The sequence below is a fragment of the Notolepis coatsorum genome (assembly GCF_963971535.1).
Source record: "Notolepis coatsorum genome assembly, chromosome: 19".
Lineage (NCBI taxonomy): Eukaryota > Metazoa > Chordata > Actinopteri > Aulopiformes > Paralepididae > Notolepis > Notolepis coatsorum.
This window is the reverse complement of record NC_140183.1, coordinates 69,241,359-69,261,408: the sequence shown is the minus strand read 5'-3', so window position 1 is coordinate 69,261,408 and position 20,050 is coordinate 69,241,359. Positions and strand designations below refer to the sequence as shown.

Here is a 20,050-nt window from a genome sequence, read left to right as displayed (position 1 = left end):
GTATAGTCTTCATTCATAGAGATAGTTGTAGTCTTCATTCATAGAGATAGTCGTATAGTCTTCTTTCATAGAGATAGTCGTAGTCTTCATTCATAGCTCGTTGTAGTCTTCATTCATAGAGCTAGTCGTAGTCTTCATTCATAGAGATAGTCGTAGTCTTCATTCATAGAGCTAGTTGTAGTCTTCATTCATAGCTAGTTGTAGTCTTCATTCATAGAGCTAGTTGTAGTCTTCATTCATAGAGCTAGTTGTAGTCTTCATTCATAGCTAGTTGTAGTCTTCATTCATAGAGCTAGTTGTAGTCTTCATTCATAGAGCTAGTTGTAGTCTTCATTCATAGAGCTAGTTGTAGTCTTCATTCATAGCTAGTTGTAGTCTTCATTCATAGAACTAGTTGTAGTCTTCATTCATAGAGCTAGTTGTAGTCTTCATTCGTAGAGCTAGTTGTAGTCTTCATTCATAGAGCTAGTTGTAGTCTTCATTCATATAACTAGTTTTTGTCGTCATGCATAGAGCTAGTTGTAGTCTTCATTCATAGCTAGTTGTAGTCTTCATTCATAGAGCTAGTCGTAGTCTTCATTCATAGAGCTAGTTTTTGTCTTCATTCATAGAGCTAGTTGTAGTCTTCATTCATAGCTAGTTGTAGTCTTCATTCATAGAGCTAGTTGTAGTCTTCATTCATAGCTAGTTGTAGTCTTCATTCATAGAGCTAGTTGTAGTCTTCATTCATATAACTAGTTGTAGTCTTCATTCATAGAGCTAGTTGTATAGTCTTCATTCATAGAGCTAGTTGTAGTCTTCATTCATAGAGCTAGTTGTAGTCTTCATTCATAGAGATAGTTGTAGTCTTCATTCATATAACTAGTTGTAGTCTTCATTCATAGAGCTAGTCGTAGTCTTCATTCATAGAGCTAGTTGTAGTCTTCATTCATAGAGCTAGTTGTAGTCTTAATTCATAGAGCTAGTTGTAGTCTTCATTCATAGAGCTAGTTGTAGTCTTCATTCATAGAGCTAGTTGTAGTCTTCATTCATATAACTAGTTGTAGTCTTCATTCATATAACTAGTCGTAGTCTTCATTCATAGAGCTAGTCGTAGTCTTCATTCATAGAGCTAGTTGTAGTCTTCATTCATGGAGCTAGTCGTAGTCTTCATTCATAGAGCTAGTTGTAGTCTTCATTCATAGAGCTAGTTGTAGTCTTCATTCATAGAGCTAGTCGTAGTCTTCATTCATAGAGCTAGTCGTATAGTCTTCATTCATAGAGATAGTTGTAGTCTTCATTCATAGAGATAGTCGTATAGTCTTCTTTCATAGAGATAGTCGTAGTCTTCATTCATAGAGATAGTCGTAGTCTTCATTCATAGAGATAGTCGTAGTCTTCATTCATAGAGATAGTCGTATAGTCTTCATTCATAGAGCTAGTCGTAGTCTTCATTCATAGAGCTAGTTGTAGTCTTCATTCATAGAGATAGTCGTAGTCTTCATTCATAGAGCTAGTTGTAGTCTTCATTCATAGCTAGTTGTAGTGTTCATTCATAGAGCTAGTTGTAGTCTTCATTCATAGCTCGTTGTAGTCTTCATTCATAGAGCTAGTCGTAGTCTTCATTCATAGAGATAGTCGTAGTCTTCATTCATAGAGCTAGTTGTAGTCTTCATTCATAGCTAGTTGTAGTCTTCATTCATAGAGCTAGTTGTAGTCTTCATTCATAGAGCTAGTTGTAGTCTTCATTCATAGCTAGTTGTAGTCTTCATTCATAGAGCTAGTTGTAGTCTTCATTCATAGAGCTAGTTGTAGTCTTCATTCATAGAGCTAGTTGTAGTCTTCATTCATAGCTAGTTGTAGTCTTCATTCATAGAACTAGTTGTAGTCTTCATTCATAGAGCTAGTTGTAGTCTTCATTCGTAGAGCTAGTTGTAGTCTTCATTCATAGAGCTAGTTGTAGTCTTCATTCATATAACTAGTTTTTGTCTTCATGCATAGAGCTAGTTGTAGTCTTCATTCATAGCTAGTTGTAGTCTTCATTCATAGAGCTAGTCGTAGTCTTCATTCATAGAGCTAGTTTTTGTCTTCATTCATAGAGCTAGTTGTAGTCTTCATTCATAGCTAGTTGTAGTCTTCATTCATAGAGCTAGTTGTAGTCTTCATTCATAGCTAGTTGTAGTCTTCATTCATAGAGCTAGTTGTAGTCTTCATTCATATAACTAGTTGTAGTCTCCATTCATAGAGCTAGTTGTATAGTCTTCATTCATAGAGCTAGTTGTAGTCTTCATTCATAGAGCTAGTTGTAGTCTTCATTCATAGAGATAGTTGTAGTCTTCATTCATATAACTAGTTGTAGTCTTCATTCATATAACTAGTTGTAGTCTTCATTCATATAACTAGTTGTAGTCTTAATTCATAGAACTAGTCATATAGTCTTCATTCATAGAGCTAGTTGTAGTCTTCATTCATAGAGATAGTTGTTGTCTTCATTCATAGATATAGTTGTAGTCTTCATTCATAGAGATAGTTGTAGTCTTCATTCATAGAGATAGTTGTAGTATTCATTCATAGAGCTAGTTGTAGTCTTCATTCATAGAGCTAGTCGTAGTCTTCATTCATAAAGCTAGTTGTAGTCTTCATTCATAGAGCTAGTTGTAGTCTTAATTCATAGAGCTAGTTGTAGTCTTCATTCATAGAGCTAGTTGTAGTCTTCATTCATAGAGCTAGTTGTAGTCTTCATTCATATAACTAGTTGTAGTCTTCATTCATATAACTAGTCGTAGTCTTCATTCATAGAGCTAGTCGTAGTCTTCATTCATAGAGCTAGTTGTAGTCTTCATTCATGGAGCTAGTCATAGTCTTCATTCATAGAGCTAGTTGTGGTCTTCATTCATAGAGCTAGTTGTAGTCTTCATTCATAGAGCTAGTTGTAGTCTTCATTCATAGATCTAGTTGTAGTCTTCATTCATAGAGATAGTTGTAGTCTTCATTCATAGAGATAGTTGTAGTATTCATTCATAGAGCTAGTTGTAGTCTTCATTCATAGAGCTAGTCGTAGTCTTCATTCATAGAGCTAGTTGTAGTCTTCATTCATAGAGCTAGTTGTAGTCTTAATTCATAGAGCTAGTTGTAGTCTTCATTCATAGAGCTAGTTGTAGTCTTCATTCATAGAGCTAGTTGTAGTCTTCATTCATATAACTAGTTGTAGTCTTCATTCATATAACTAGTCGTAGTCTTCATTCATAGAGCTAGTCGTAGTCTTCATTCATAGAGCTAGTTGTAGTCTTCATTCATGGAGCTAGTCGTAGTCTTCATTCATAGAGCTAGTTGTAGTCTTCATTCATAGAGCTAGTTGTAGTCTTCATTCATAGAGCTAGTCGTAGTCTTCATTCATAGAGCTAGTCGTATAGTCTTCATTCATAGAGATAGTTGTAGTCTTCATTCATAGAGATAGTCGTATAGTCTTCTTTCATAGAGATAGTCGTAGTCTTCATTCATAGCTCGTTGTAGTCTTCATTCATAGAGCTAGTCGTAGTCTTCATTCATAGAGATAGTCGTAGTCTTCATTCATAGAGCTAGTTGTAGTCTTCATTCATAGCTAGTTGTAGTCTTCATTCATAGAGCTAGTTGTAGTCTTCATTCATAGAGCTAGTTGTAGTCTTCATTCATAGCTAGTTGTAGTCTTCATTCATAGAGCTAGTTGTAGTCTTCATTCATAGAGCTAGTTGTAGTCTTCATTCATAGAGCTAGTTGTAGTCTTCATTCATAGCTAGTTGTAGTCTTCATTCATAGAACTAGTTGTAGTCTTCATTCATAGAGCTAGTTGTAGTCTTCATTCGTAGAGCTAGTTGTAGTCTTCATTCATAGAGCTAGTTGTAGTCTTCATTCATATAACTAGTTTTTGTCTTCATGCATAGAGCTAGTTGTAGTCTTCATTCATAGCTAGTTGTAGTCTTCATTCATAGAGCTAGTCGTAGTCTTCATTCATAGAGCTAGTTTTTGTCTTCATTCATAGAGCTAGTTGTAGTCTTCATTCATAGCTAGTTGTAGTCTTCATTCATAGAGCTAGTTGTAGTCTTCATTCATAGCTAGTTGTAGTCTTCATTCATAGAGCTAGTTGTAGTCTTCATTCATATAACTAGTTGTAGTCTTCATTCATAGAGCTAGTTGTATAGTCTTCATTCATAGAGCTAGTTGTAGTCTTCATTCATAGAGCTAGTTGTAGTCTTCATTCATAGAGATAGTTGTAGTCTTCATTCATATAACTAGTTGTAGTCTTCATTCATATAACTAGTTGTAGTCTTCATTCATATAACTAGTTGTAGTCTTAATTCATAGAACTAGTCATATAGTCTTCATTCATAGAGCTAGTTGTAGTCTTCATTCATAGAGATAGTTGTTGTCTTCATTCATAGAGATAGTTGTAGTCTTCATTCATAGAGATAGTTGTAGTCTTCATTCATAGAGATAGTTGTAGTATTCATTCATAGAGCTAGTTGTAGTCTTCATTCATAGAGCTAGTCGTAGTCTTCATTCATAGAGCTAGTTGTAGTCTTCATTCATAGAGCTAGTTGTAGTCTTAATTCATAGAGCTAGTTGTAGTCTTCATTCATAGAGCTAGTTGTAGTCTTCATTCATAGAGCTAGTTGTAGTCTTCATTCATATAACTAGTTGTAGTCTTCATTCATATAACTAGTCGTAGTCTTCATTCATAGAGCTAGTCGTAGTCTTCATTCATAGAGCTAGTTGTAGTCTTCATTCATGGAGCTAGTCGTAGTCTTCATTCATAGAGCTAGTTGTGGTCTTCATTCATAGAGCTAGTTGTAGTCTTCATTCATAGAGCTAGTTGTAGTCTTCATTCATAGATCTAGTTGTAGTCTTCATTCATAGAGATAGTTGTAGTCTTCATTCATAGAGATAGTTGTAGTATTCATTCATAGAGCTAGTTGTAGTCTTCATTCATAGAGCTAGTCGTAGTCTTCATTCATAGAGCTAGTTGTAGTCTTCATTCATAGAGCTAGTTGTAGTCTTAATTCATAGAGCTAGTTGTAGTCTTCATTCATAGAGCTAGTTGTAGTCTTCATTCATAGAGCTAGTTGTAGTCTTCATTCATATAACTAGTTGTAGTCTTCATTCATATAACTAGTCGTAGTCTTCATTCATAGAGCTAGTTGTAGTCTTCATTCATAGCTAGTTGTAGTCTTCATTCATAGAGCTAGTTGTAGTCTTCATTCATATAACTAGTTGTAGTCTTCATTCATAGAGCTAGTTGTATAGTCTTCATTCATAGAGCTAGTTGTAGTCTTCATTCATAGAGCTAGTTGTAGTCTTCATTCATAGAGATAGTTGTAGTCTTCATTCATATAACTAGTTGTAGTCTTCATTCATATAACTAGTTGTAGTCTTAATTCATAGAACTAGTCATATAGTCTTCATTCATAGAGCTAGTTGTAGTCTTCATTCATAGAGATAGTTGTTGTCTTCATTCATAGAGATAGTTGTAGTCTTCATTCATAGAGATAGTTGTAGTCTTCATTCATAGAGATAGTTGTAGTATTCATTCATAGAGCTAGTTGTAGTCTTCATTCATAGAGCTAGTCGTAGTCTTCATTCATAGAGCTAGTTGTAGTCTTCATTCATAGAGCTAGTTGTAGTCTTAATTCATAGAGCTAGTTGTAGTCTTCATTCATAGAGCTAGTTGTAGTCTTCATTCATAGAGCTAGTTGTAGTCTTCATTCATATAACTAGTTGTAGTCTTCATTCATATAACTAGTCGTAGTCTTCATTCATAGAGCTAGTCGTAGTCTTCATTCATAGAGCTAGTTGTAGTCTTCATTCATGGAGCTAGTCGTAGTCTTCATTCATAGAGCTAGTTGTGGTCTTCATTCATAGAGCTAGTTGTAGTCTTCATTCATAGAGCTAGTTGTAGTCTTCATTCATAGATCTAGTTGTAGTCTTCATTCATAGAGATAGTTGTAGTCTTCATTCATAGAGATAGTTGTAGTATTCATTCATAGAGCTAGTTGTAGTCTTCATTCATAGAGCTAGTCGTAGTCTTCATTCATAGAGCTAGTTGTAGTCTTCATTCATAGAGCTAGTTGTAGTCTTAATTCATAGAGCTAGTTGTAGTCTTCATTCATAGAGCTAGTTGTAGTCTTCATTCATAGAGCTAGTTGTAGTCTTCATTCATATAACTAGTTGTAGTCTTCATTCATATAACTAGTCGTAGTCTTCATTCATAGAGCTAGTCGTAGTCTTCATTCATAGAGCTAGTTGTAGTCTTCATTCATGGAGCTAGTCGTAGTCTTCATTCATAGAGCTAGTTGTAGTCTTCATTCATAGAGCTAGTTGTAGTCTTCATTCATAGAGCTAGTCGTAGTCTTCATTCATAGAGCTAGTCGTATAGTCTTCATTCATAGAGATAGTTGTAGTCTTCATTCATAGAGATAGTCGTATAGTCTTCTTTCATAGAGATAGTCGTAGTCTTCATTCATAGAGATAGTCGTAGTCTTCATTCATAGAGATAGTCGTAGTCTTCATTCATAGAGATAGTCGTATAGTCTTCATTCATAGAGCTAGTCGTATAGTCTTCATTCATAGAGATAGTTGTAGTCTTCATTCATAGAGATAGTCGTATAGTCTTCATTCATAGAGATAGTCGTAGTCTTCATTCATAGAGATAGTTGTAGTCTTCATTCATAGAGATAGTCGTAGTCTTCATTCATAGAGCTAGTTGTAGTCTTCATTCATAGAGCTAGTTGTAGTCTTCATTCATAGAGCTAGTCGTAGTCTTCATTCATAGAGATAGTCGTAGTCTTCATTCATAGAGCTAGTTGTAGTCTTCATTCATAGAGCTAGTTGTAGTCTTCATTCATAGAGCTAGTTGTAGTCTTCATTCATAGAGCTAGTCGTATAGTCTTCATTCATAGAGATAGTTGTAGTCTTCATTCATAGAGCTAGTCGTAGTCTTCATTCATAGAGCTAGTTGTAGTCTTCATTCATAGAGATAGTTGTAGTATTCATTCATAGAGATAGTCGTATAGTCTTCATTCATAGAGATAGTTGTAGTCTTCATTCATATAACTAGTTGTAGTCTTCATTCATATAACTAGTTGTAGTCTTCATTCATAGAGCTAGTCGTAGTCTTCATTCATAGAGCTAGTTGTAGTCTTCATTCATAGAGCTAGTTGTAGTCTTCATTCATAGAGCTAGTCATATAGTCTGCATTCATAGAGATAGTTGTAGTCTTCATTCATAGAGATAGTCGTATAGTCTGCATTCATAGAGATAGTCGTAGTCTTTGTTCATAGAGATAGTCGTATAGTCTTCATTCATAGAGCTAGTTGTAGTCTTCATTCATAGAGATAGTCGTAGTCTTCATTCATAGAGATAGTTGTAGTCTTCATTCATAGAGCTAGTTGTAGTCTTCATTCATAGAGCTAGTTGTAGTCTTCATTCATAGAGCTAGTCGTATAGTCTTCATTCATAGAGATAGTTGTAGTCTTCATACATAGAGCTAGTTGTATAGTATTCATTCATATAGCTAGTTGTAGTCTTCATTCATAGAGCTAGTCGTATAGTCTTCATTCATAGAGATAGTTGTAGTCTTCATACATAGAGCTAGTTGTATAGTCTTCATACATAGAGCTAGTCGTATAGTCTTCATTCATAGAGATAGTCGTAGTCTTCATTCATAGAGATAGTCGTAGTCTTCATTCATAGAGATAGTTGTAGTCTTCATTCATAGAGATAGTCGTAGTCTTCATTCATAGAGATAGTCGTTGTCTTCATTCATAGAGATAGTTGTAGTCTTCATTCATAGAGATAGTCGTAGTCTTCATTCATAGAGATAGTTGTAGTCTTCATTCATAGAGATAGTCGTAGTCTTCATTCATAGAGATAGTCGTAGTCTTCATTCATAGAGATAGTTGTAGTCTTCATTCATAGAGATAGTCGTAGTCTTCATTCATAGAGATAGTCGTAGTCTTCATTCATAGAGCTAGTCGTAGTCTTCATTCATAGCACTAGTCGTAGTCTTCATTCATAGAGCTAGTTGTAGTCTTCATTCATATAACGAGTTGTAGTCTTCATTCATAGAGCTAGTCGTATAGTCTTCATTCATAGAGCTAGTTGTAGTCTTCATTCATAGAGCTAGTTGTAGTCTTCATTCATAGAGATAGTCGTAGTCTTCATTCATAGAGCTAGTCGTAGTCTTCATTCATAGAGCTAGTTGTAGTCTTCATTCATAGAGCTAGTCATATAGTCTTCATTCATAGAGCTAGTTGTAGTCTTCATTCATAGAGCTAGTTGTAGTCTTCATTCATAGAGATAGTTGTAGCCTTCATTCATAGAGATAGTCGTAGTCTTCATTCATAGAGATAGTCGTAGTCTTCATTCATAGAGATAGTTGTATAGTCTTCATTCATAGAGATAGTTGTAGTCTTCATTCATAGAGCTAGTCGTATAGTCTTCATTCATATAGCTCAGGGGTGGCCAACCAGTCAGAGACTAAGAGCCACAAAAAAATGACTGTGGTACCACAAAGAGCCACACCATATACCAGCGTTTCTCAACCTTTTTTTTCAGTCACGGCACCCTTCATGTGTTTATAGGTCTCACCCTCTGGCCTCTGAAGTTGCTAATGTCTTTTTTATTTGGGCCTCACAGGGTTAAAAGTACCCTGTGAGACCCACGGTTGCAAAATTACAAAATCACTTTTAGCCATTTAAAAAAATAATGTTTATTTAAAAAATGTTAAAGGGGAACTATTTTACTATTTCTTTCACTATTTGGGCACTTTTACACAATTCCTGTGAGTCTATGGAACACCTAGGGTTTTTTTTTTTTTTAAATGCATTGTTTTGTATTTCTAATCAAGTACTAAAAACCGCATTTTTCTACCTCAAGCCGTTTTGAGGCTGGGCTCCAACCACTGTGTGGCCTGGTGCCAACTGCCACATCAACTGCCACATTATTATGCAGCTGAGAAATCTCTGACATCACAGATATGCACATTTTCAGATGACTCAGTTCAGTGAGGGTGAATATTGTGAGAGGAGAATTGGAAGAATTCGCCAATATGAGAATTAGAGACATATATCCTATTAATATAAGTCCACATAGCTAAGAAACAATGGTAAACACTGAAAAAAGCCATTTATAAGATAGTTCCCCTTTAAGCACATGTATAGTCAATTGGTCCTGTTGTTCAGCCTCACAATGCTATTTGATAGTAAATGTGTTTATATGTCCCACCCTCTGGCCTCTGAAGTTGCTAATTTCTTTTTAATTTGGGCCTCACAGGGTTAACCTCTAAAGCCCGAGATATACAGTAAAAGTGTATATTTTCAGCATTATGTTTGTTTACCAATTATTTTAACTGTTATTAGTGAAATATAAGATTATAGAAATCTCAGGGCATTGAGTCGGAAACCGGCGCATATTGACAGGAGGAAGTGGCACAGCCAAAAGTGAGTGTAGTCTTTTGAAGGAAGAGACTCAGGGCTTTCAAATTTCGAAAAACTACCCTACCCAGCCCCTGTCAATCATCTGACTTCTGGATTTACTTTTTAATTTCTCTTATTTTTTGGGATTATCTCCCACAAACCTGAACGTTATTGCCATAAAACAGAACGCAGTTAGTTTCTCTACCTTTCTGTGAACGTCTTGCAAAAAACGGTGTTGCAATATGATGAAGAATGGTGGAGAAATTTACATTATAAAAAAGATGGCAGAATTCAGTACTGTATCTACAAAACCTTCTGTTTAATCATCTTCCCTTTATTCATTTGCTTAGATTTTTCAGGTCTGGTCAATTTTAGCATGGTGTTATTTACAGTCAAAGATATATATTTTTTTTAAATAGAATTGATATTCTCCTTTGGTTCATTACAATTTACTCAAGCCTAGTAACAGACACACTATTTCTGACACTGATCCATATATGTCCCTAGATTCAGATACCAAGAACATGCAAATGGACCATTTAAAAAGAAATTGTAAATGTTTATTCTACGTCCTTATGGAATGAGTGACATAAAAAAAAAAAAAGTTAAAAAAAAAAGAAAAAAAAAAAAGGTTTTTTTTTTTTTTTTTTTTTGGGTGGAAGAGCCGCACATTGACGGGCAAAGAGCCGCATGCGGCTCGCGAGCCGCGGGTTGGCCACCCCTGATATAGCTAGTCGTAGTCTTCATTCATAGAGCTAGTCGTAGTCTTCATACATAGCTAGTTGTAGTCTTCATTCATAGAGATAGTTGTAGTCTTCATTCATAGAGCTAGTCGTATAGTCTTCATTCATAGAGCTAGTCGTAGTCTTCATTCATAGAGCTAGTTGTAGTCTTCATTCATAGAGCTAGTTGTAGTCTTCATTCATAGAGCTAGTTGTAGTCTTCATTCATAGAGCTAGTTGTAGTCTTCATTCATAGAGCTAGTTGTAGTCTTCATTCATAGAGCTAGTTCTAGTCTTCATTCATAGAGATAGTTGTAGTCTTCATTCATAGAGCTAGTTGTAGTCTTCATTCATAGAGCTAGTTGTAGTCTTCATTCATATAACTAGTTGTAGTCTTCATTCATATAACTAGTCCTAGTCTTCATTCATAGAGCTAGTTGTAGTCTTCATTCATAGAGCTAGTCATAGTATTCATTCATAGAGCTAGTCGTATAGTCTTCATTCATAGAGCTAGTCGTAGTCTTCATGCATAGAGCTAGTTGTAGCCTTCATTCATAGAGCTAGTTGTAGTCTTCATTCATAGAGCTAGTCGTAGTCTTCATGCATAGAGCTAGTTGTAGTCTTCATTCATAGCGCTAGTTGTAGTCTTCATTCATATAACTAGTTGTAGTCTTCATTCATAGAGCTAGTCGTAGTCTTCATTCATAGAGCTAGTTGTAGTCTTCATTCATATAGATAGTTGTATTCTTCATTCATAGAGCTAGTCGTAGTCTTCATTAATAGAGCTAGTTGTAGTCTTCATTCATAGCGCTAGTTGTAGTCTTCATTCATATAACTAGTTGTAGTCTTCATTCATAGAGCTAGTCGTAGTCTTCATGCATAGAGATAGTCGTATAGTCTCCATGCATAGAGCTAGTCATATAATAATAATGTAATAATAATAATAATGCAGGACCTGTTCAGAGGTCTTTAATTGGCATGCAACTATCCTCAATGTTTAGCGGTTAGCACACACGGTTACACACACACACACCGGAACACACACGCATGCATTGTTCTTTGTAGGATCGCAGATGCGATTCATCTCTGCGATTAACCCATCCCGTCGTCCTTCCCCCCAAGGGCAGCTGGGAGCAGACAGGCGTCGGCGAGGGCCGCGCCAGGGGACCAATCCAAGTGCTCCTGCCCGTCTTCGTCAAGGACACCACAGCGTTAGCGATCTGTTGTTGTGCATGTTTTTCCATTGGGTTTATCTTATCGGGGGGGAAACCCTTGCGAACACGGGGAGAACATGCAAACTCCACACAGAAAGGCCTGGGAGATACCCCACCTGGGTACCTGGGATCATGGAAACCTGGTCCCCAAGCGGGAATCGAACCCTGGACCTTCTTGCTGTGAGGCGACAGTGTTAACCACTACACCACCGTGCCGTAGTCTTCATTCATAGAGATAGTCGTATAGTCTTCATTCATAGAGATAGTTGTAGTCTTCATTCATAGAGCTAGTCGTATAGTCTTCATTCATAGAGATAGTTGTAGTCTTCATTCATAGAGCTAGTCGTATAGTCTTCATTCATAGAGCTAGTTGTAGTCTTCATTCATAGAGCTAGTTGTAGTCTTCATTCATAGAGCTAGTTGTAGTCTTCATTCATAGAGATAGTTGTAGTCTTCATTCATAGAGATAGTTGTAGTCTTCATTCATAGAGCTAGTTGTATAGTCTTCATTCATAGAGATAGTTGTAGTCTTCATTCATATAGCTAGTTGTAGTCTTCATTCATAGAACTAGTTGTATAGTCTTCATTCATATAGCTTGTTGTAGTCTTCATTCATAGAACTAGTTGTATAGTCTTCATTCATATAGCTTGTTGTAGTCTTCATTCATAGAGCTAGTCGTAGTCTTCATTCATAGAGCTAGTCGTAGTCTTCATTCACAGAGCTAGTTGTAGTCTTCATTCATAGAGATAGTCGTATAGTCTTCATTAATAGAGCTAGTTGTAGTCTTCATTCACAGAGCTAGTTGTAGTCTTCATTCATAGAGATAGTCGTAGTCTTCATTCATATAACTAGTTGTAGTCTTCATTCACAGAGCTAGTTGTTGTCTTCATTCATAGAGCTAGTCGTAGTCTTCATTCATAGAGCTAGTTGTAGTCTTCATTCATAGAGCTAGTTGTAGTCTTCATTCATAGAGATAGTCGTAGTCTTCATTCATATAACTAGTTGTAGTCTTCATTCACAGAGCTAGTTGTAGTCTTCATTCATAGAGATAGTCGTAGTCTTCATTCATATAACTAGTTGTAGTCTTCATTCACAGAGCTAGTTGTTGTCTTCATTCATAGAGCTAGTCGTAGTCTTCATTCATAGAGCTAGTCGTATAGTCTTCATTCATAGAGCTAGTTGTAGTCTTCATTCATAGAGATAGTTGTAGTCTTCATTCATAGAGATAGTTGTAGTCTTCATTCATAGAGCTAGTTGTAGTCTTCATTCATAGAGCTAGTCGTAGTCTTCATTCATAGAGCTAGTCGTAGTCTTCATTCATAGAGCTTTATTGATTGGGGAAAGATATTTTAGAACAAATAACACTATTTGCACTTGACGGAAGTTGAGAAACTATATTTGCAATGTAAATGCACAATTGAGCTAGTGCACTGGTAGACAGTCTTGTGCTCTACTAAGCACACTTTCTAGTTGTGGGACCCGACCCAGGTTAGTTGACATCGCAAATGGATGGGGGGGAGGAAAGATGGAAGAAGTGAGGGAGTGAGGGGTGATAGAAGGTTAGCCAGAGGGTATCTAGATAGAATATAATATTTCAATAGAATAGAATAGAAGTACTTCCCAAGGGAAATTCAGCACCACAGATCTCTCACAATGTGTGCTCAGTGAGGCAGTGAGGCACAGTGAGGCGTTATATAGTCTGATGGCTGTTGGAATGAAGGAGTTCCTGTGAAGTTCAGTGTTACATTGTGGGAGTCTGAGTCTAACACTGAACGTGCTCCTTCTATTGACCAAGTCTGTGTATAATGGGTGGGAGGGGTTGTCCAGAGTAAACATTCAGCGCTGTTTCATCCTTTTGGGCTGCGAGAGCCCCCTCTTTTGACAATGGATTTTCTTAAAATGCGCACCAAAGCCTTGAGCGCAGTTTGCATAGATTACAGATCGACGAGAGAGGAGCCCGACTTCTCCTGCTTTCCACTTTGAAAGATCAACTCTTTACACCTGCTGTCCTTGAAACACCCACAACAACGAGTTGTTTAAAAAAGACTGTCCATCAATTTAAGCCAGCTGTGTTCTTGATCAAACCTGTAGTAGCCTTGTTACCAAACTTCTAACGCTGCAATGGGGGAAAAAAGCTGCTGGTTTTCAGTTAAAACCAGTTAACATGCAACAGCCCGTCTACGGGCCATCTTTAGGACGATTTGCCCACCGGCGCGACATGGCACTTTGCGAGCGTCTACTGGCTCGGGTCTGCATTTTTTATAAAACATATAATATATAGAAAATCCCTATTTGTTGCCGTTCGAAACGTCGAATGCTACCTCACCGACCAAATCTGTTCAGCGGTTCTCGAGTTACATGCCGATATGTCAGGTGTGCGACTTTGTACACGCAAGTGTCAGATTACCACCCCTGACTCCAGAGTGTAGCTTTCCAATGATACCCCACGTGCGAATCAGGGATCTAAGTGAACATTTACGAGCGAAAACAGGAAGTAAAAAAACACACAGAATACATTGCAGTCAATGAGGAAATGGATTACTGGAGAACTTTTTTACACAGTTTACCAAAATCGCTCTATATCACCCATTTCCTAGCGGATTTTTATGAAATTTGGACCTGTACTACATAAGACTTCACGCTATGGACCCACACTGTTTTCCAGCTTATACCATAAAGTATAAAGATAAGCTTTGCAGTGCGCGCACAATGTAGCTGCGCTGCAGTGCAACACGGACGTCCCGGGTTCGACTCCTGGACCCAGTGACCTTTGCCGCATGTCTTCCCCCCACGTCTTCTCCCAACCTTCCTCTCTGTCGGGTCTGTCCGAAATAAAGCAGTAAAATGCCAAAAAACAAATCTTTAAAAAAATTTAAAATAGGATCTAAAAACGAGAAAACTCATTTTTGGCGCTCAACCGTTGGCGACGAAACAAGAGAATACTTGTTTTTGGCGGCCAATGAGTTAACACTTTAACTGCCACACACGAGATATCTCAGGTTTATTTTTATGTGGTTGAAAGCCACTCACGAGATTTCTATGAATTATTATTATTTTTCTTTTTAGCGATCTGAAATCATATTGCATCACGCGAGCCTACCCGAGTATACACGAGCACCGCCGGAGATCATATGTGGAAAAAAGTGCCCCCTATCGTCTTTCAGATGACATAAGGGATTTTGGAATGGACTCAATGAAAATGGATGGGGAAAAAAATCCGGTACTCCACATTCTCCAGTCCACTGATCCAGCCGGGGTTACCACAGTTCATTCTGGAGCCTCTGAGCCCCGCTGATCATGGAGTTCTACTGTATCGCGTTGGATCTATACACTTATCGATTTTTTCGAATGGTGATCAGGAATTGGAATATACCAGTTGGATACCATCTGGTGTCAGGTAAGGACTCTATGTTATCAGTGTTAGGATAATCAGACTAATTTTGATGAAGTTATAAGCTGTTTTGTGAAATGGGCTCTTTCGGTTTCACTGTAAAAGTCCAAGAGGAAATCAACGCAGCGATTATCCGTGCGCGGCCCGAATGTGCTTGTGTGCACGTATAATATTGATCATCTAGCGTTTATTTGAAAACGATTCATAAAAAGGCAGACGAATATCAACGTTGTGGAATATTCCAGTAAAAGACGATTTTCATAGAATGGGCTGTTTTTTTTATCTCAAAACGGGTGCTTTTCAAAATGCTCTGAAACGGAAATGACGCAATAAAAAACCAATCTGCCTTGACAGCACTGACTGGAAAATAGTCTTTGATAATGCGATGGGCAGATTAGACTCATAGCCATAATTTAAAACATAGATTAGGCGATATTAAGGTTAACATTGGCGCCGATGGTGGCATTCAGGGGGTAAAAAGGAAAACCCGGCGTGGCACTCAAAGTGTTAACAGGTTTTAAAGAAAAAGATAAAAACATAACTGGATGTTTTTGTATATAGCATAGTGACATAGATTATAACTGTATATTGTATAGTAGTGTACCCTTTGTATTTTATCTTAGTACTTTTATCGTCTATTTTATTTCTATTCTATTTTATTTGTATTTTTTGCACAATCGAAGCGGGCATGGCCACCTTGATTTCACTATATGTCTTGTGTATGTATGTGATGAATAAACCTCTTGAATCTTGAAACAGACCGACCGACCGACAGACAGACAGACAGACATACAGACAGACAGACAGACAGACAGACAGACAGACAGACAGACAGACAGACAGACAGACAGACAGACAGACAGACAGACAGACGGACGGACGGACGGACGGACGGACGGACGGACGGACGGACGGACGGACGGACGGACAGACGGACGGACGGACAGACGGATGGGTTCACTCATTTCACTCTGAGGAAGACGCTTGTCAAAACATCACCCCCTGCAATATACATGCAGACTTTATGAGTTTTCCAGTGTTTTACTTTACATTACTTCTATTTTTAAGTGCTCAGGTTAAAAGTTTGTTTAACTTGTCTGCTGCACCAACGCCCTCCTATTCCAAACTTGGCTGGAGCGCGTTCACTCAGAGACACTAGATGGATGGGAGGAAGAACACGGTGAAAACAATTAAGAGAAAAGACCTAAGAAAACTGATATTTTAGCAGAAAATAGGAGAAAAGAGTGAGACTATTGATTACTTTTGGATTAGCTTTGCTTCCAAAATCCATTGAATACGAAGTTGAACAGATCACTCGTCTCTGTTTCTAAGTAAGCCACTGTTGTGTTTTTTCCTCCAAAAGCTAACTTTTTTTGTTCTTTGTAACGGATGCAATTGCATTACAATTCAATCTGTTACTTCTCAACCATAAATGTTGGTCTGAAAACGTGTTTCTTCCCCCCCCCCCCCAGGTCCTGAAAGGAGAGACTCAAGGTGAGATACTTTTACTTGGAAACCGAGAGCTCCAAGTCTGTCTAACAACCAGAGCTGGGCGACCTTAGAAGCACCCTATGCGAGTCGTTCAGGGCCCTGCAACCCCACCACCTCCAACTCATCATCAGCAAGACCAAGGAGCTGGTGGTGGACTACCGGAGAGGCAAGAACAGCCCCCCCCCCCACAAGTTCCTTGGAGTACACCTGAACAACTACATGGACTCAAGGGACACCAACAAACTGGACAAGTTGGTGAGGAAGGCTAGCTCTGTGGTGGGAGTCGAGCTGGTCAAACTAAAGGTGGTGGCAGAGAGGAGGATGAGAAGGAAGCTGGCCGCTATCCTGGAGAACCCCTCCCATCCCCTCTATGAGGAACTAGCCAAGATGAGGAGCACGTTCAGCCACAGACTCATACCCCAAGACACTCCACTAACTGCCTTGGCCAGTCCTTCGTGCCAGCGGCCATGAGGCTCCACAACCGTGGGCATGGACTGGTGCCAGCAGCTGGAGAACTCACAGCTGCAGAACTCGAGAAATATTAGGAATGTCTGACCACTAAGTGTGTCTGACTCTTAAAGTGTCTACGGCACCTTGTTTATACTGTTTACTTTTTCTCTCACTTGTTGTATATATTCAGATTCAACTTCTTTATTACCTATATTTATTGTAACATATAATATAACCAATAGGTTATACAGACCCTCATCTGCACCTTTGTTTACACTGTTTATTTTTCTCTGGAATTACTATATTTATGTCTTTCTTCTATTACCCTGCCCATACCTGTACATCCCCTCCCCCCTCCCCATGCTGCTACAGTATGACGCCCACATTTTCCCAAGGGGATCAATAAAGGCATATCTTATCTTATCTTATCTTATCTTAGCTTATCTTTTTAATTTTTATTTATTTATTTAACCTTTATTTATCCAGGCAAGCAATTAAGAACAAATTCTTATATACAAAAGCAGGCGAGGATGACCTAAAAGTGGTATTATGTATCTGGCTACAAAAAGAGGTGGAAAACAACACAAGACTGAATTGTGTGGAGTAACGGTTTACAAGAGTCGGTGGCAGGGTGAGCCCCCAGCTGAAATTTACTTAGGGCCTCAGAATGCTAGGTACGGCACTGCTAGGAACACACAAAAGTGGTTTTATCTCAAGGCTTATTAAATTATCTATTGCACTGGCAATTTCAGCTTGTTTTTAAGACACTTTAAGTCACTGATTCAAGACACTTACTTCATCATCACTTAACTTAAACTAAACAATAAACTGGGTCAATCTCAATACAACATACTTTGTATACTCAGCATACTTGCTGAGTTTGTCTTTGTTCTAGGAAACAGTGGGGCCCATGTGAACCAAAACGGAACCGTTACAAGCCTTGCTGCGAGGCTGCTGAGCTCCATAAAACAAGTATAGGGTTTTTGTTTTTGTGAAACCAAGTGAGTAAGTGTTGCTTTCTCAAAATAAACCCTAAGCAAGAGTGATTTGCATTTGCAGGAGGGAGTCTCTCTCTCTCTCTCTCTCTCTCTCTCTCTCTCTCTCTCTCTCTCTCTCTCTCTCTCTCTCTCTCTCTCTCTCTCTCTCTCTCTCTCTCTCTCTCTCTCTCTCTCTCTCTCTCTCTCTCTCTCTCTCTCTCTCTCTCTCTCTGTGTGTGTGCATGTGTGTGTGCGTGTGCATTTGTGGATGTGCATGCATGCATGTGGATGTGCACCCAAGTGTGTATGTGTGCCTGCATGTGTGTGTGTGTGTCTATCTGTGTGTCTGTCTGTGTGTGTGTTTGTGCATTTGTCTTGCATGCCCATGTGCACGTTTGTGTGTGTGTGTGTGTGTGTGTGTGTGTGTGTGTGTGTGTGTGTGTGTGTGTGTGTGTGTGTGTGTGTGTGTGTGTGTGTGTGTGTCTTGCAGGAGGCAGTGAAGCCCATGTGAGAGGGTCCAACTGACACTGTTGTGTGTTTTAGTGACCACACCACTATCACAAGACTAGCACCCTACACTGAAGACCTAAAAAAGAATATGTGCATCAGCCAATTTCCCTGAGCAAGTAAGGCTTAGTAAGATTCATACTCGACTGTGAGTGAGGTCAGAAGAAAAATAACAAGGTTTTCTCTCTTCAAGTGTAAATACTTTGTTTTGTCAAATGTTTTTAAGTAATAACACAAATGGGTATAGTGACAGCATGTACTACTTTACCTACGTAAATGTGTGAAGTGGCTAGACAATAATGTGCTTTGTGTTTGTTAGTGGAAAGCTGAAAGGGGGACACCACCCAATTTAAAGTAATAATCTAAAAAAAAAAAAGTTCACATAACTAAATGTATATTTTGAAACTGTCTGTTGAAAATGTATATACTGTAATACAATAGTGATTCTACCTATAGAATGAATGCTTTTACATTTCTGTTCCTGTCTGTTCTAAACATTGGTGTCTGGTAGAACGTTCCCGGGAAAATCATTCGGCACACAGGAAGTGATGCGTTTTACATCACCAGCAGCAACAGCAGTTTATTTGGAATGAATAGAAGACTAAATCAGTAGTTAGCATGACTTTTCAAGATGCAAAGCAAGTCAATACAGTGCTAAACTACAACAACAATGACCACTTCTCACCAATACAGATGAAGCCCTTCAGATGCAGGTCCCTACTGCCACTCCTCTGTCACTTTAGAACTAGCACTCAGGTGTTAATTTCCGGGGGCTGGTGGCTGGGTCTAAACGTAAACAAAGGGATGGTACTTAACTTAAGTGCTTCCCCAGGGAGGGGTCGGGGGCTACTGCCCTCAGACCCCCAAGATAATTTTTATATGGGCAGTCTGACTTGGGGTACTGACCATATATTAGTGTTGCAATGCATGATAAATAAACAGTGAAAAAAGCTAAGAAATCGGATGGGGCTGGGACATTTGGGACGAATAAAAATGCAAGATGAAAATCTCCCCAGCCTGTGGGAGGCAGTGGAGGTGTGAAATCTGGCCCGGTCCAGAACAATAGGAGTCACAAAATCAGTTTGGAATGGAGTGGTGGAGTAGTGTTAGAGGAGCAGTAGATGCTTGATTTTTCAGGGCTGTATCTGTAGATGTCACCAAAACAAACAGAATTGAGGATCTTGCCGATTACCACTTTAATAATTTACATTATTCCTCTTGCCCAGAACAGTATAATGAATATTTATGAACATGTGCTACTGTCTCCCGAAGCCAGACATGAGAGAGGTATGACTCAGACTTGTGAGGTCATCAGGTATAAAACCTGGAGTTTCTGGAGGATATTCAGGAAGAAAACATGGATTCTAACAGAAGAAACAGCTGTATCTGTTCCGCTGTTGCTGCGGTAACTAGAAGGAAGAAGGCCTTACAGGCAGTAGTGGAAAGTGACTAAATATTTTACTCAAGTACTGTACTTAAGTACAATTTCGAGCTACTTGTACTTTTTACTCCACTACATTTATCTGAACCCATAACTGGACCACATACCACTTTAACAGAACCTTTAGAGGTCAATGGATCAAGGATTGGATGCTCCCAACCACTGGAATACACAAACTTCATGTATAATGTGTACTTTTACTTTAGATACTTAATACATCTCTACTTTTACTTAAGTAGAATTTGAATGGAGGGCTTTTACTTGCCAGAGTAGGCTACTCGTTTATCTGGGTATTTCTACTTGTACTAGTAGACTGTGTACTTCTTCCACCACTGCTTACAGGCCTGCCAGCAACAATACTGTTACCATAATATATATATAGTCTTCTAGCCATTATGGTTAACTCTCGTTCCCTAAACAAAGGAACA

At 38.3% G+C, this 20,050-nt stretch overlaps 1 long non-coding RNA gene across 1 annotated transcript in view; it reads left to right on the top strand.

Moving 5' to 3' along the window:
• The window catches only part of LOC311246056, a 40,621-nt gene extending 23,362 nt beyond the window's left edge, over positions 1 to 17,259 (top strand). Inside the window, exon 3 of the long non-coding RNA XR_014620774.1 lies at positions 16,229 to 17,259. This is a non-coding gene — a long non-coding RNA (uncharacterized lncRNA). The remainder of the gene's footprint in view (positions 1 to 16,228) is intronic.
• Positions 17,260 to 20,050: the final 2,791 nt, after the last annotated feature.